The sequence below is a fragment of the Dendropsophus ebraccatus genome, chromosome 1, assembly GCF_027789765.1.
Source record: "Dendropsophus ebraccatus isolate aDenEbr1 chromosome 1, aDenEbr1.pat, whole genome shotgun sequence".
Lineage (NCBI taxonomy): Eukaryota > Metazoa > Chordata > Amphibia > Anura > Hylidae > Dendropsophus > Dendropsophus ebraccatus.
Window position 1 is genome coordinate 54740735 of NC_091454.1, and position 15011 is coordinate 54755745.

Here is a 15011-nt window from a genome sequence, read left to right on the forward strand (position 1 = left end):
TTTTTCCACTTAGGTTCACATCATGTTTTTTGGCCCCATGCCAGGCTAAACGCCAGGAATCTATGAAAAAAGTATGCTCAAGTAAGCCTGATAGCCCAGCGTGTGGCCGATGGCCCCATTGACTTGACTCATTGTGACTACGTTCTGTCCATTTTCCAGACATATAGGCTTCCTGCACAAAAGAAGTATTTGTCCATGAAATGGACAGAACATAGTCACAAAATGTGCCCCTGCTCTGTGTCTGTGGTGCACATAAGCTTGGAACCTGGGGGCGTGTCCTGGTGCTGCACGGCAGGATAAACTGCCACATCCAAGATGGCTGCTCTCACCAGTGGTTTCCATGGTAACACAATCATACTAAATTGACTGAATGCTTTCAAAGGTAACTTTTTATATGTTACACTATATTAACCTGCCCACTGCTGTAATATACCTCACTATGTTCAATTGCTAATTGTTGGGGGGGGGGGGGGAATATATATATATATATATATATATATATATATATATATATATATATATATCCTCACATATCAGTAATCTGTAATTATTTTTTTTATTGAATTCAATACAGTTGTAACACCATTAGTAGGCTCTAGATAGATATGTTTCCCGCCATCCGGAACATTTGGACGCTGCTGAGTGCGAGGGCGTCTGTCGTCTCTTCCAGAGTATTGTCTTCTTCTGCATCCATGTGCTTTGCTAGGTTTTGCAAAGTAAGCTGCATGTCAAGCAGGAGCTCACCAGTCTTTTGTGGGCCATGTATGGGGATAAATCGCGACTGCTTATTAATTCTGGCCACTCTACTGTGGTATGATTCTGCCATGTCTGGCAGACAATTCACAAAAAGTACAATACTGCAAAAATGCAATTCAGTCGCACTGGTCCTATCCTACTAGAGGGTGATCCAACAATGACTGTGGAGCAGTCAACATCCACGGGTCTAGATTCTACAGCTGGTATGTCACAGATAGTCATTATGACATAATACCCATGATACACATAGGGAATAACACAGTGTATTCCTGTTGTCACTTTAATTGTTATACCGCATTATAATAACCAGTCCTATTGTTGTCTTCTATCCTATAGTTTATATATTTACATATGATCAGTCATGTGTAGGCCATATGAGGATGTTTAATTGAGTGACTTTTCTAGAATTTATAAGATTAAAAATGTAAAACAAATAAAAAGTATTGTTGTTTTTTTTTTTTTTTTAATCTATACATTTTTCTTTCCTGCCCAGCAGTTCCATGGTTATGTCCCCCTGGGAAAGCTGGGTGACAACTAATATTGTTAGTTTTAAACCGTTGTCAGGTTTATGCCAAAGGTATATTGCTGCTTTCTTGCAGCTACAAGTTACAACTACAACACTGCCATTTAGTAGCCATAAAAAACCTAATATGTAAAGATAAGATCATACACTAATTTTTCCCAACCTGTGGCTATCCAGCTGTTTGTGCAGGGTTGGGGATGTCATGATACCAAAACTTTGACTTCTATACCGATACCTTCTTTAGTATGACAATTCCCAATACCAAAATGATACTTTGTCAAGTATTAAAAAGGCTTTGGAAAATCTCTGTCTGTGGGTTTGGCCATCACCTTTGAAAAAGTCAGATTCGTCTGACAAAACATGTTAGTCTGAGGCATGGTTTTTAAATGATCACTATGCGTGAGTTTAGCTTACTAGGATTATAGGTTTGGATTACTCCTTATGGCCAAAGGAAAGAGGGAAATTAGTGAGCGTGTATAGAAATTGCTCAAACCCACAGACAGAGAGATTACCCATAGACCAGCCTAGCAGTAAGCTTTGCTTTACCAAGAGACAATGCAGCATTAGCGTCTTGAGGTTACCTGATGCAGTGTTGTCTTTCGATATGCAATGAATTCATGATACATTGTCCAATGTCCTTTGGTATATGTTGAGGAAGTTATTATGTTGCAATGGGATTATAGTCTACTATATTACTACAAAGCAATCAGCCCTGCAGTATGAAGTAATACTGTAGCGTGCACTCTAGACCAGTGTTTTTCAACCTTTTCAAGCCAAAGTACCCCCATGCGACCAGATGCTCCAGCCGAGTACCCCCAAGGATGTGATCGATTATAAACAATGCCTTAGGGTGATTCACACATACGCTTCGCAGCGAAATCTGCTGCCATACTCCATACTGTTATGGCCTATGGCTCTGCGCTGCGAGAATGTAGCCACTGCCTATTACACTCATTAGCCTTGAACAGATCCCGCTTACCTTCCCGCACTCCCCCCTGCTTTTAAGCCTTGCGGTACACTAACAGCCCCTAAGCTAATCAGTGGCTGCGACAGGACAGTGCACTGACTGGCTGAGCGACCATCAAAGAGCCACAGAAGTAGGCTGGAGCGCAGACAGGTAATGATATGTCCCTTTCAGCTAGGTACGCCCCTGGAGCCAGATGTCTTCCCTGCAGCAAAATACATCCTTTGCAGACAAATATACCCCTTTCGGCTAGGTATGGCCAGGTATGCCCCCTGAAGCCAGATATCCCCCTAGCTAGATATGTCCCCTTTAGCTAGTTATGCCCCCTGCAGTCAGATATGTTTCTTGATGCCAGGTATGTCCCCTGTAAACAGATATGTCTCTTCCAGCCAGATTTGTCCTCTGAAGCTGGATATACCTCTTACTGCTAGATCTGTCCCATGGAGCTGAATATGTCCCCCTGCAGCCAGATAACTTCTCCCACCATACCTGCCCCATGTAGCCAGATACCTGCCCCATACAGTCAGATACCTCCCCATGTAGTCAGATACCTCCCCCCATGTAGCCAGATACCTCCCCATGTAGCCAGATACCTCCCCCATGTAGCAAGATACCTCCCCCATGTTGCAAGATACCTCCCCCATGTAGCAAGATACCTCCCCCATGTAGCAAGATACCTCCCCCATGTAGCAAGATACCTCCCCCATGTAGCTAGATACAGGCAGCATGGTGATTAGCACTGTAGCCTTGCAACGCTGGAGTCCTGGGTTCAAATCCCACCAAGAGCAACATCTGCAACATCATTCTTGTTTGCGTGGGTTTCCGCCCCAAAAACATACAGATAGGTGAAGTGCTGCAGAATCTATCTCCCATGTAGATAGATAGCTCCCCATGATGGTGCTATTGTGAGGTGAGTGAAGTCTGGGGGAATTTATTTTTTTCCCCTCAGGGCAACCCATTAAAAAAAAATAACGTTCTACGAAATACAGAAAAAACTACAGTAAAACCTTGGTTCCGGCTTGCTTCCCGCCACCTCTGCAGGGTAAAGGAGAGTCTGCAGAGTCGGCGGAGAGCAGCGGGAGCAAGCGGCTAAGGAGTTTGTGAGTGGGGCCGCCGCTGCTACAGCACAGGCGTGCGGCGTGCGGGGAAAGTGTACAGGAAGTGCTCCGGGCCGGCAGGGAGGATGTGCAGAGATAGGTCAGTGCGGCCGCCGGCCGGCTTCTTTACAGGGTGTCCCCGCAGTGAGAGGCAGGAGCGGGCGGTTATTTAAACTTGCCACCGTGCTCCTCCTCCTCTCAGCTGCGGGGGACACCCTGTAAAGAAGCAGGGAATCCCATCATAATGAGGGGAATCCCCGCTTCTTTATAGGGTTTCCCCTGCAGCTGAGAGGAGGAGGAGCACGGCGGCAAGTTTAAATAGCCGCCCGCTCCTGCCTCTAACTGTTGTGGGGAACATGGAGCGTTTTTACTCCCTGTGGGCCTGGTGCTCTGCACCTGACCCACGGGGTGTAAGAACCAATTAATTAGATTTACATTGTTCCCTATGGGAACTTACAGCTCGGTTCTCGAACTGCTCGGTTCTGGAACAGCCTTCCAGAACCGATTATGTTTGAGAACCAAGGTACCACTGTAGTTCAGTGACTCACAGGTGACATCTTCTGAGGCATCACTTTCCTTTTTTATCCCTCTGGCCAAGGCCTCCATGAGGATTTCTTGCAGCTACAATTAAACTCTTCTGAACCTGCCAGATAAACATCTTAGGCTCCGGACTTTTCCAGCAACTTCCTTTCCTTTTTCCCACATATAGGGTCCCATACAGTGTTAAAGCGCTGTTTGGTGTCATGTCCAGTAAAGTCAGTGGGTATGTGCAGGCTCGGACTGGGCCACCGGGGGGCCGGGGAAACCCCCGGTGGGCCCCGAGCTGGAGTGGGCCCCGCCCCCTGTCAGGGGACACAGGGCTGGAGACTGCAGCCATGTGGTCTCCAGCCAGCAAGCCCAGCCGGGGCCCCGTGCTCCCGGGGGGCCCACTCGGGTGCGGCACCTATCTTTTTAACTGGAAGCGATCGCAACAATCGCTTCCAGTTAAATGTAGTGTGCTGATTGACAGCGCGAGAAGCCATAGGCTTCCCGCCCTGTCAATCACTCTTGTGACCGCAAGCAGCGTTTGCTTGCGATCACAAGAGTGTCAGTGTCACCTCCGCTCCCGCCCCCGACAGATCCGCAGCATCCTGGGGAAGTCCCGGGCAGCACGTCGCTTCTGAGTTCAGTGTGCGCTGCGGCGGCTGGGACTTCCGGCTGGGAGCGTGTACCGGAAGTCTCAGCCGCCGCGGCGCACACAGAGCTCAGAGGCGACGTGCTGCCCGGGACTTCACCAGGATGCGGCTGATCTGTCGTGAAGAGAGAAGAAGACACCCGCGACCGACGGGGGAGCGTGTTGTAAGGTGAGTTGTTTTTGTTTATTTTTAGGGGGACATCAGGAGAGGGCTATATGGGGGATGGACAACAGAAGGGGGGGCTATATTGGGGTGAACAACAGAAGGGGGGCTATATGGGGGATGGACAACAGAAGGGGGGGCTATATTGGGGTGAACAACAGAAGGGGGGCTATATGGGGGATGGACAACAGAAGGGGGGGCTATATTGGGGTGAACAACAGAAGGGGGGCTATATGGGGGATGGACAACAGAAGGGGGGGCTATATTGGGGGTGAACAACAGAAGGGGGGCTATATGGGGGATGGACAACAGAAGGGGGGGCTATATTGGGGTGAACAACAGAAGGGGGGCTATATGGGGGATGGACAACAGAAGGGGGGCTATATGGGGGATGGACAACAGGAGGGGGCTATATGGGGGATGGACAACAGGAGGGGGCTATATAGGGGGTGGACAACAGGAGGGGGCTATATGGGGGATGGACAACAGAAGGGGGCTATATAGGGGCTGGGCAACAGAAGGGGGCTATATGGGGGGTGAAAAACAGAAGGGGGCTATATAGGGGGTGAACAACAGAAGGGGGCTATATGGGGGATTAACAACAGAAGGGGGGCTATATAGAGGGATTAACAACAGAAGGGGGCTATATGGGGGATTAACAACAGAAGGGGGGCTATATAGAGGGATTAACAACAGAAGGGGGCTATAGGGGGGATTAACAACAGAAGGGGGGCTATATAGAGGGATTAAAAACAGAAGGGGGCTATTTAGGGGGGTGAACAACAGAAGGGGGGCTATATAGAGGGATTAAAAACAGAAGGGGGCTATTTAGGGGGGTGAACAACAGAAGGGGGCTATATAGGGGGGTGAACAACAGAAGGGGGCTATATAGGGGGTGAACAACAGAAGGGGGCTAAATGGGGGGGCAACAGAAGGGGGCTAAATAGGGGGATGAACAACAGAAGGGGGCTATATAGGGGGATGGACAACAGAAGGGGGCTATATAGGGGGATGGACAACAGAAGGGGGCTATATAGGGGGATGGACAACAGAAGGGGGCTATATAGGGGGATGGACAACAGAAGGGGGCTATATAGGGGGGTAAACAACAGAAGGGGCTATATAGGGGGGTGAATAACAGAAGGGGGCTATATAGGGAGGTGAACAACAGAAGGGGGCTGTATAGGGGGATGGACAACAAAAGGGGGCTGTTTTGGGGCTATGGACAACATAAGGGGGCCATATAGGAGGATGGACAACATAAGGGGCTGTATAGGGGAATTGACAACAGAAGGGGGCTATATAGGGGGATGGACAACATAAGGGGGCTGTATAGGGGGATGGACAACAAAAGGGGGCTATCTACAGTATATGCGGGATGGATAACACAGGGGAGCCATTTATAAGGGGGACAACATAGGGGAGCCATTTATAGGTGAGACAACACAGGGGGGATGTATATAATAGGGCATGCACAGAGGGGGTCATATACTATTGGGCAGTGATAGGGAACCTTGGCTCTCCAGCTAATGCAAAACTAAAGCTTTAGCTGTGGCTGTCCAGGCATGATGGGAGTTGTAGTTTTGCAACAGCTGGAGGGCCAAGGTTCCCTACCCCTTGTATAGGGGATGCACAGAGGTTGTCATCTACTATAGGGGGACTGCACATAGGGGGATTTCTACTATAGTAGATGCACATGGGGCCATCTGTATGGAAGACTGAACAAGGGACCAGTAAAGGGGCCAATACAGATGTGCAGTGTGTAGAGAGATGAGGATGGTGCCAGAGTGTGAAGCCTAATATGTCTGTCTGGCAGATTCTGTGGATTCGTAGCTCGGAGAAGTTCTGATGGCCCAGGGCAGATGGAGAAGAAAATGAAAAGCGAAGAACTCCGATCAAAGAAGACGTCTCCTGTGAGTCACCTGATGTAACTGCAGTGTAATGTATATGGTGTATAGAGCCTGTGTAGAGCTGGGTCTGCCTCTGTATGACTGTATGAGGTGATAGTGGTCTGTGTACAGAGGATTTTATTCAGTAGCAGTGGTGACGGTGTAAGTCAGTATGTGGTGGTACTAGTCAGTAGTAGCGGCGGTAATATTTCCCCCTTGTATACTGGTAATATTGGTCATAGTATACAGGATTTGGTCAGCACCAGTATAGCGGTAATATGTATGGTGATACTATTTCCCTCCTATATACTGGTATTATTGGTAATATCAGTCTTGGTATACAGGATCTGGTCAGTAACAGTATGGCGGTAATATGTGTGGGGATATTTGCTCTTTATATACTGGTGTTATTGGTAGCTGTATGACTTTTGTATCTGTATAAAGTGTTATCATGCAAAGAAACCTGTCTTATAGCCAATTGCACAGGGCAATTATAGGTAACAAAAGCTCTTAGGAAGCCCCATGTAAAAGTGTCAGAGATCAGCTGACGCGCAAATGCCCGCTAGTCAGCTGATTTGATCTTTTGTGCAGCTGTATAAATCATTGTTATTGGTCACACATCTCGGTGTATTCCTGCCCTGCTGATTAGCAATCATTTGCAGCCCTACACTGCCCCATATCACACCGTGTTAATGGACCCTTATTAATGTTACCATAGATAAGTATAGTGGCTGAAGGGTGGGCCCCATGAATGATTTCCCCTGGTGGGCCCAAGCACTCCAGTCCGACACTGGGTATGTGGATTACATGCTGCTGTAAGATCCCCTGCTCTATATAATAATATATATATTTGGTTAGGGACTCATGTGTATCAGAAGACCTGCATGTGGTACAAGAGGCAATATGGTTTGGCCAAATTATATACTAACTTCTGATGTTGGTTTTAAATATAGCTGAATAAGCTTTCGTGTCAGCCATGGGTGCGATGTGCAGCCATTTCTGTCTTTTTGGCTTGTGTCTATATAATAATAATGTTTCCTATTGTGCCCTCCATATAGTAATAATGCCTCCTGCTGTGCCCCCATATAGTAATAATGTCTCCTGATGTGCCCTCCATATAGTAATATTGTCTCCTGCTGTACCCTCCATATAGTAATAATGTCCCCTGCTGTGCCCCATATACTAATAATGTCTCCTGATGTGCCTCCATATAGTAATAATGCCTCCTGCTGTGCTCCCATATGGTAATAATGTCTCCTGCTGTTCCCCCATATAGTAATAATGTAATAATGAGAGAGAAGAGGTTAAGGGGGGAGAGGTGGAGTGATGGAGGCAGAGAGGAGGTGAAGGGGGAGACGGATATCGGCGGTGAAAGGGGGAGATGGAGGAAGGGGAAATAGAGGAGGTGAAGGGGAGAGAGAAGGTGAAGGGGGAAGATGGAGGAGGGAGGGGGAGAGGAGATGAAGGGAGGGACAGAGAGAGGTGGTGATAGGGGAGATGGAGGAAGGGGGAGAGAGGAGGTGAAGAGGGGAGAGAGATGTGAAGGGGGGAGAGAGAGCAGGTGAAGGGTTGGGGGGTAAGAAGGGGGGTGAAACACGGCATAAACACTCCCAGCGCCTCCCAGCCACTGGGAGAGACTGCACAGCTAACAGGGAGCGCCGGATTCCACCCCCCGGACCCCATACAGCTCAGTATAGCACCCCCCGCCACCGGCTGCTCTGCTTGCTTGGTTGGTTCCTGGGATGCAGGGGGTGCTATGCGGCGCTCAGTAAAAATCCCCTGGGCTAGAGATTTGGGGACTTTGGAGACCAAGCTGACACAGTGACACCGTGAACTCCTTGTCATGTTCCTAAAGGGTATGTTTACACTGAGCAAATGTGTCCCACAGTGTGTGGGAGGGCTCACGCGCCTCCGCTCCTGCCACTCTCCACTCAAAGAATTGACATGTCAGTCCTGCAGGTGGAAAAATAAAAGCGTTATGGCTCTTAGGGCCCGTTCACACTATGAATTTAGCGCAAGACTCCACCGGGAATCGGGACATGTTAATTCTTTAAGTGGAGAGCAGATGCGCGTGAGCCCTCCCATTCAAAGACATAGCAGGAGGGAGTCCACAGGCGGTGGGATCTCTGCACCAAATCCGTAGTGTGAACAGGCCCTTAAAAGGTGAGGAGGAACACTGCTTCAATTTGACCTGGACATCTGGGCATCAATGACCTTTGGCATAAAGGGGTTAAAGAAGCCGGCGAAGACCTGCCAGTCTTGGCCGGAAGTCCACAAGTTGCAGACCAGCATGGGAAGATTTGGCTGCATGAGTGTTCTGCTCCATTATGGATTCCTACAGATGTAACAGGAGAGGGAGTTTATAGGCTGGCGCTATATGATCCAGACAATGACACACACTAATGCTACATTTACACAGAGCGATAATTCGCCTGATCGTACGATTAACGATGTCGCAGTAACAATTTTTTTTCATAACGATCGGCGTTTAGACGGTACGATATATCATACGGAAATTCGTTTTGCGATCGCTTAAGCCTATCTCACACATTGGTTAAATCGGCGAACAACTGTTCACACGGAACGATCTGCGAATTTTTTGCGAACAATCAACGACGATTTGAGAACTTGTTAAAAGATCAAAATGAACGATTTCTCGCTCGTCGTTCGATGCGTTTACACGTATGATTATCTTTCGAATTTGATCGTTATCGTGCGAATTCTCACGATAATCGTTCTGTGTAAACACATAACAGGTCACTGTTCAGACTATCGCGATAATCACTCCTGTCATAACCACAGCCATTCATCTCTCTGAGTAAATCCAGCTGCTAACATCAGCTCCACTTCAAGGTGGATGTAACCTGGCCAAGTGCCAGCTCAGCTGCTCAGTGTATAACATGGGGAGTATACAGAGCAGACAGACCCCGGAGAGGGGGAGTGTGGAGTCCCATGCTGGCAGCACTACACACACCGGCAGCCCCCACCCCCGTGCACATCTGCACACACACTGTAACGACACGTACTGCGGCGTGAGCCCCTGCACGACCCGAACTGGGGGAGGAGGGGGCCGGATAGCACGTGACGAGGGCGGGGCGCCAGGAGGAGACGGGATCCCCCTGTACACAGCGCTGTGGTACACGCCGCCCCGTAGCTGTGCGCACTAAGTCGCCTGTCACTGGGACCTGCGGAGGGGTCTGCGCCGCTCTCCCCGCGGTAAGTGCCGGGCTCACAGGACCGGGCATGGGGGAGGTCAGAGTGCGGGAACATGGCAGAAAGTTCTAGCTGCATGTAGTGTGTGTGAGGGTGGGCTGCCCCGGGGGCTTCTCCCTGCTTACTGTACAGTCCTGTCAGATGTCTCTGCATCCTCGTACAGGACTGTGTGGTGCATGTTCACACTGTGCTGCCTGTGTGCGTCTATGGCAGAGCTGGCTGGGTGCGATTTGTTCTTCTGTCACCTCTGTAGACTGGTTTGGAGGGTAAATAGTCACTTACCTCACTGGTGTCACAGAAGGCAGCAGCCTATTAGAAGTTATGGGATCTATGGCTGTATAGGAGCTGTGGCCCATGGTATAGTCATAGCATAGTGATGCCTGATAGGAGTGCAGGTTATGTTGTAAGCTTCAGTGTGGATGGTGCCAGGGTCCTAGAGACCTGTCAGAAGTTTTATCAATTGCGGTCGGGGTACTCAGACCCTCCACAGTCTCTACCATGAACAAGGAGAAGCACTCCGCTAAGCACTTTATAGTATAGAGCTGGGGGACAGTGATGGAACGTCCCACCATTCATAATGGCCATCGTTGGGCACTGAACACCCAGATCCCAGAAAACCCATGGCATGTCTCTAGGATGTCAAAAGTTTTTTGAAATAACAAATACCCTTTAAGGCTCCATTCACATGTGCAGTATATTCAGCTGCAGGTTTTTGTCTTTTCTCCTGCTTGTTCTTGGGTTTCAAACGACAAAAGCTGAAGCATCAAAAACACAAGAACCCCATGTATGTAGAAATGTACCCGAAATGGACTCTACAGTCTCTCAGAGTAGATGGGATAGTGGCGGAGCATGTTTGCTGCCACTTTATTCACTCTGACCTTAATTCTTAGGACCAGTGAGGGCCCCAGTGGTCAGAGAGCCACCAGTCAGCTGGCCTTCCACTATCCTCTGGATGGAGGGTAACTTTCAACCTTAGGATTAGAGATGAGTGAATTTACAGTAGGAACAATGCGGATAGCTTTGTTCCTATCTGCATTCTGCACATCACTTTGTGCTGCTCCTCCGGGGTGCTGAGAAAAGCTGGAAACTTCTCCCAGTTTCCCAGGACTGGATCCATCTTTTCGCTCATGTCTACTTAGAACAACCTGCTCTTAGTTTAGAAGGCTAAAGTGTCCCGACAGACTCCCTTTGAAGTTGGGAATATGGCTCCCAAGGGACAAATGGTGGGGACCACTGTTCTACATCAAGAATCGGTGAGCCACTGGGGGTCCGGGCTGGGGACACGTTTCTCTGCTGCTTAAAGATGCTGCAATACAGTGATTCTCAATTCCAGTCCTCCTGGGCCACCAACAGGTCATGTTTGGAGGATATGCCATGCAAAGAGCACCTGTGATTAAACCTATGTACGGAGTATAATTTTATAATCTGTGAAATACTAAGGAAATCCTCAAAACATGACCTGTTGGTGAGGCCTGAGGACTGAATCTGAGAGTCAGTGGTGTAATGCAGGCATGGGGAACATGCGGCTATTGCAGAACTACAAATCCTATGGTGCCTGGATGGCCAAAGCTTTGGCTGTCCATACATGCTGGGGATTGTAGTCTTGCTACAGCTAAAGGGCCACAGCTTCCGCACCCCTGTTCTAATGGATCAGGTGATAAATAACACACCGGGGATTTATCAGATTTATTCCAGTTGTTGGTATGAAAAAAAAGTCAAAAACTTCTGCACAACGATCATTTAGGCAAAAATATGAGCAGTGTTTACAATGGGGCTTCCTGTACATGTATGGGGGGATTTACAATAGTTAACATCAGTAAATGGCATAAAGTATAGAAGAAATCCATATTAGGTGGTAACTACATGCAGAGCAGGGGCAGAAGCTGAAATGATACGGATGCATTATCTAATGGTGCGTTTACACAGGCAGATTTATCTGACAGATTTTTTAAGCCAAAGCCAGGAACAGACCATAAACAGGGAATGGGTCATAAATGAAAGACTGGGATCTCTCCTCTTTTCAAATCCATTTCTGGTTTTGGCTTCCAAAATCTGTCAGATAAATCTTCCTGTGTAAACGCACCATAAGTTAGGGATGATCTTTATAGCTGTGATAGTGCTGAAATGCCACAGTATAAATGGTAAGTTATTGCAGTCAGGGTGCCCTTCATGTTGCCTGAACCCATAACAGCTGACGGCTTCTCTTTCAGCTCTGTAGATGCTTTGTATGATAAGTCACAGTATTTTGCTCTGAACCTATTATATTACTTGTTCTACATCAGCTACTTCTGGGGATTAACAGATTGGATCTATGGCGGTGCGCCCCCACCCAATCTCCTTGGGATGTTATCTGTACACTTATGTATACCGTATATACTGTAAGAAGTATAGTTTTGTTGAAGGCTGCAGAAATATTATTCTGCTGATACAGGATATCTGTTGGCATAAGCATCACTTAGCCAAGAGCTATCAGCTGTGACTCCTCCAAGGAATGTGCATGTTATTTCAGTGGAGAAGGGGAGATAGGCGGCTGCCAGGCCTTTCTGACCGACTAAATCCTGAAAGAAAAGGAAAAATCTATTCTGTCGAAGGCAACTGACCAGGGACAGACAAGCCTGATTCATATAGAGCTATAGTGTATGGCTCCTATCTGCAGACATCTAGGCGCTGCCCCCATACACAATAGATCATCGCCCACTTTCTAATGTGGCATTGGATGAAGCAGTTATTCTAATGTAGATTGGGCTATGTTCGTTCTATAATTAAAGAACAACCACTATACTGTTTGTATGGGATTGTTTCCAAACATTAGCCGACGCTTTTTTTGTTTTGTAAAGATAGAGTAACCCACACTATTATGCACTGAAAATGGTGTACGTGGTGATGAGGATATCCTATCCATGATATGGCGTGACGCACATTGCACTAAATGTCACCTGAAGAAACATTCTGGTCAGCAGCGGTTAAAAGGGCCGGCTCACCCACTGCATGGCGGATGCCATTGACTTTAATAGAGTCTGTCAGATTTCTAGCTGGATTTTAACTAGACAAAAAAAGTTTAGACTGCATTTTATGATTCATTGCACGGCTTCTTTTGGCCTCAGGGTATATGCACACTATAAAATCCATGTGGATAACTTCCAGCGGATTCCGTGCGCGCTCCCACTTAAAGTTCCAACCATCTCACAGGCTCCATTCTATGCCCAGTAAGATTCCGTCCTCCATCCAAAGAATTGACATGTCAATTCTTTGGGAGGAAGGTGGACTCTGCCTGAGCATAGAACGGAGCCTGTGGGACGGGCAGAATTTCAAGCAGGAGCAGAATCCGCTGAAAGTTGTCAGCACGGATTCCTTAGTGTGCACATACCTTCACTTTCAATTATCCTGCCCCAAAGCTGAGGTAAACTGTATTCCAATATTTTGCACCAAAAAAAAAATACTGGATGACATTGATTACGTTTGGTGGCGGAATGCACTGAAGACCCCACACATATTTCGTAGGGTGTTTTTTAGATTGTTAATGGTCATATGATTTACCAGCAGGATGAAACAGCCATTAATAGTTTATCATATAAAAGGGGTCAGCTTGCTGCTATACTCCACAATCTGGCTTAGAGACATTTTACACAGGCCGATAGTAAGCAGCAAACAAATGCCGATCAGAGATTTCGGCACTCATAGTGCCTTTATACAGAGAGATTTATCTGACAGATTTTTGGAGCCAAAGCCAGGAATGGATTTGAAAAGAGGAGAAATCTCAGTCTTTATGACCTGTTCTCTGTTTATAGTCTATTCCTGGGTTTGGCTTCAAAGATCTGTCAGATAACGCTCTCTGTGTAAAGGCACTCTAAGTGAATCTTGTGGCCAGGTTGCATGAATGGTAGCTTGATCATTCATGAAATGCATTTTTCTCGCCCACACATCTCCTGTTTTAGACGATAACGATAATTTATATGGCTGAACAAAAGAGTCAATGAACCAATGACTGAGCGTTCGCTTGTTTATCAGCTGATCACTGGCTTTTTTAGGGCCCTTTTACACAGAAAGATTATCTGACAGATTATCTGCCAAAGATTTGAAGCCAAAACCAGGAACAGACTATGAACAGAGATCAGGTCATACAGGAAAGCCTGAGATTTCTCCTCTTTTCAAATCCATTCCTGGCCTTGGCTTCAAATCTTTGGCAGATAATCTGTCAGATAATCTTTCTGTGTAAAAGGGCCCTTACACTGACTAGTAATTGGGTAAACAGATGGTCCGTTTAGACTGAACGATTATCGTTCAAATCTTCACGATAACTTTCGCATTTGAGCAATTTATCTGCTTGTGCAAATGCAGCTAGCAGAAATCAGATCACAGATTGCTTTGTCTAAATAGTCTTTCAATGATTCCCCCTTGTGTGTAAGATAGCCTTAAAGGGAATCTGTCAGCTCTTGGGCACTACCTAAGGTGCGGACAGTGTGCTGTAGCTGGCAGTCCCCTAGTGAGCATGGGGCCTTTTTGGTAATTTTCCGTGCAGCAGATTATCTATGTCTCCTACTGTACTCCTGGTCACAGAGCAGTTGTTTGTGCCACACTCTGGTATGCATCCTCCTCCCTCTTCATGCATAATCAATGCTGCCCGGCCTCCTGCTCGCTCAGCTGACAGATTGCAGATCAGTCCTCTGTAGGCAGGTTATGTCTGAAAGAAACACTCAGGTATAATTGAATCTCTTCTCCCTAATGTGTTGGAGCTGTGGTCTAGGGGTAACTCACCTGTCTAGAGACCTACCAGCAGTTCATTCTCTGGTTTGAATCCCCTGATGGAAATTAAATTGATGTCTTTTTTTTTCCTTCTCATTATTGTATCATTTTTAAGGCTATGTTCACACAAGTATTTTTGCTCAGTATTTTGGTCAGTATTTTGCAACCAAAACCAGGAGTGGATTGAGAACACAGAAAGGCTATGTTCACACACTGTTGAAATTGAGCGGATGGCTGTCATTTATTGGCAAATATAGGACGTTGTTTTAAAATAACAGTAATTATTTGCTAATAACTTGCAGCCATCCACTCAATTTCAACAGTGTGTTAACATAGCTTTTTTGTGTTTTCAATCCACTTCTGGTTTTGGTTGCAAAATAATGACCAAAATACTGAGCACAAATACTGTGTGTGAACATAGCCTTAAAAATGATAAAATAATGAGGGGAAAAAAAAGACATCTATTTAATTTCCATCAGGGGATTCAAA

General features: G+C 46.9%; 1 protein-coding gene across 5 annotated transcripts in view; it reads left to right on the forward strand.

Moving 5' to 3' along the window:
- The first annotated feature begins 305 nt into the window (after window positions 1-305).
- The window catches only part of P4HA2 (prolyl 4-hydroxylase subunit alpha 2), a 75105-nt gene continuing 60399 nt past the window's right edge, over window positions 306-15011 (forward strand). For 2 of the 5 annotated variants that reach the window (XM_069971003.1, XM_069970992.1), the window contains exon 1: window positions 9629-9782. The gene's annotated coding sequence lies outside the window, so the exon portion shown is untranslated. Of the gene's footprint in view, window positions 383-9626; window positions 9783-15011 lie in introns of those variants that run through there. The other 3 variants (XM_069971014.1, XM_069971032.1, XM_069971023.1) reach the window with 3 other exon arrangements.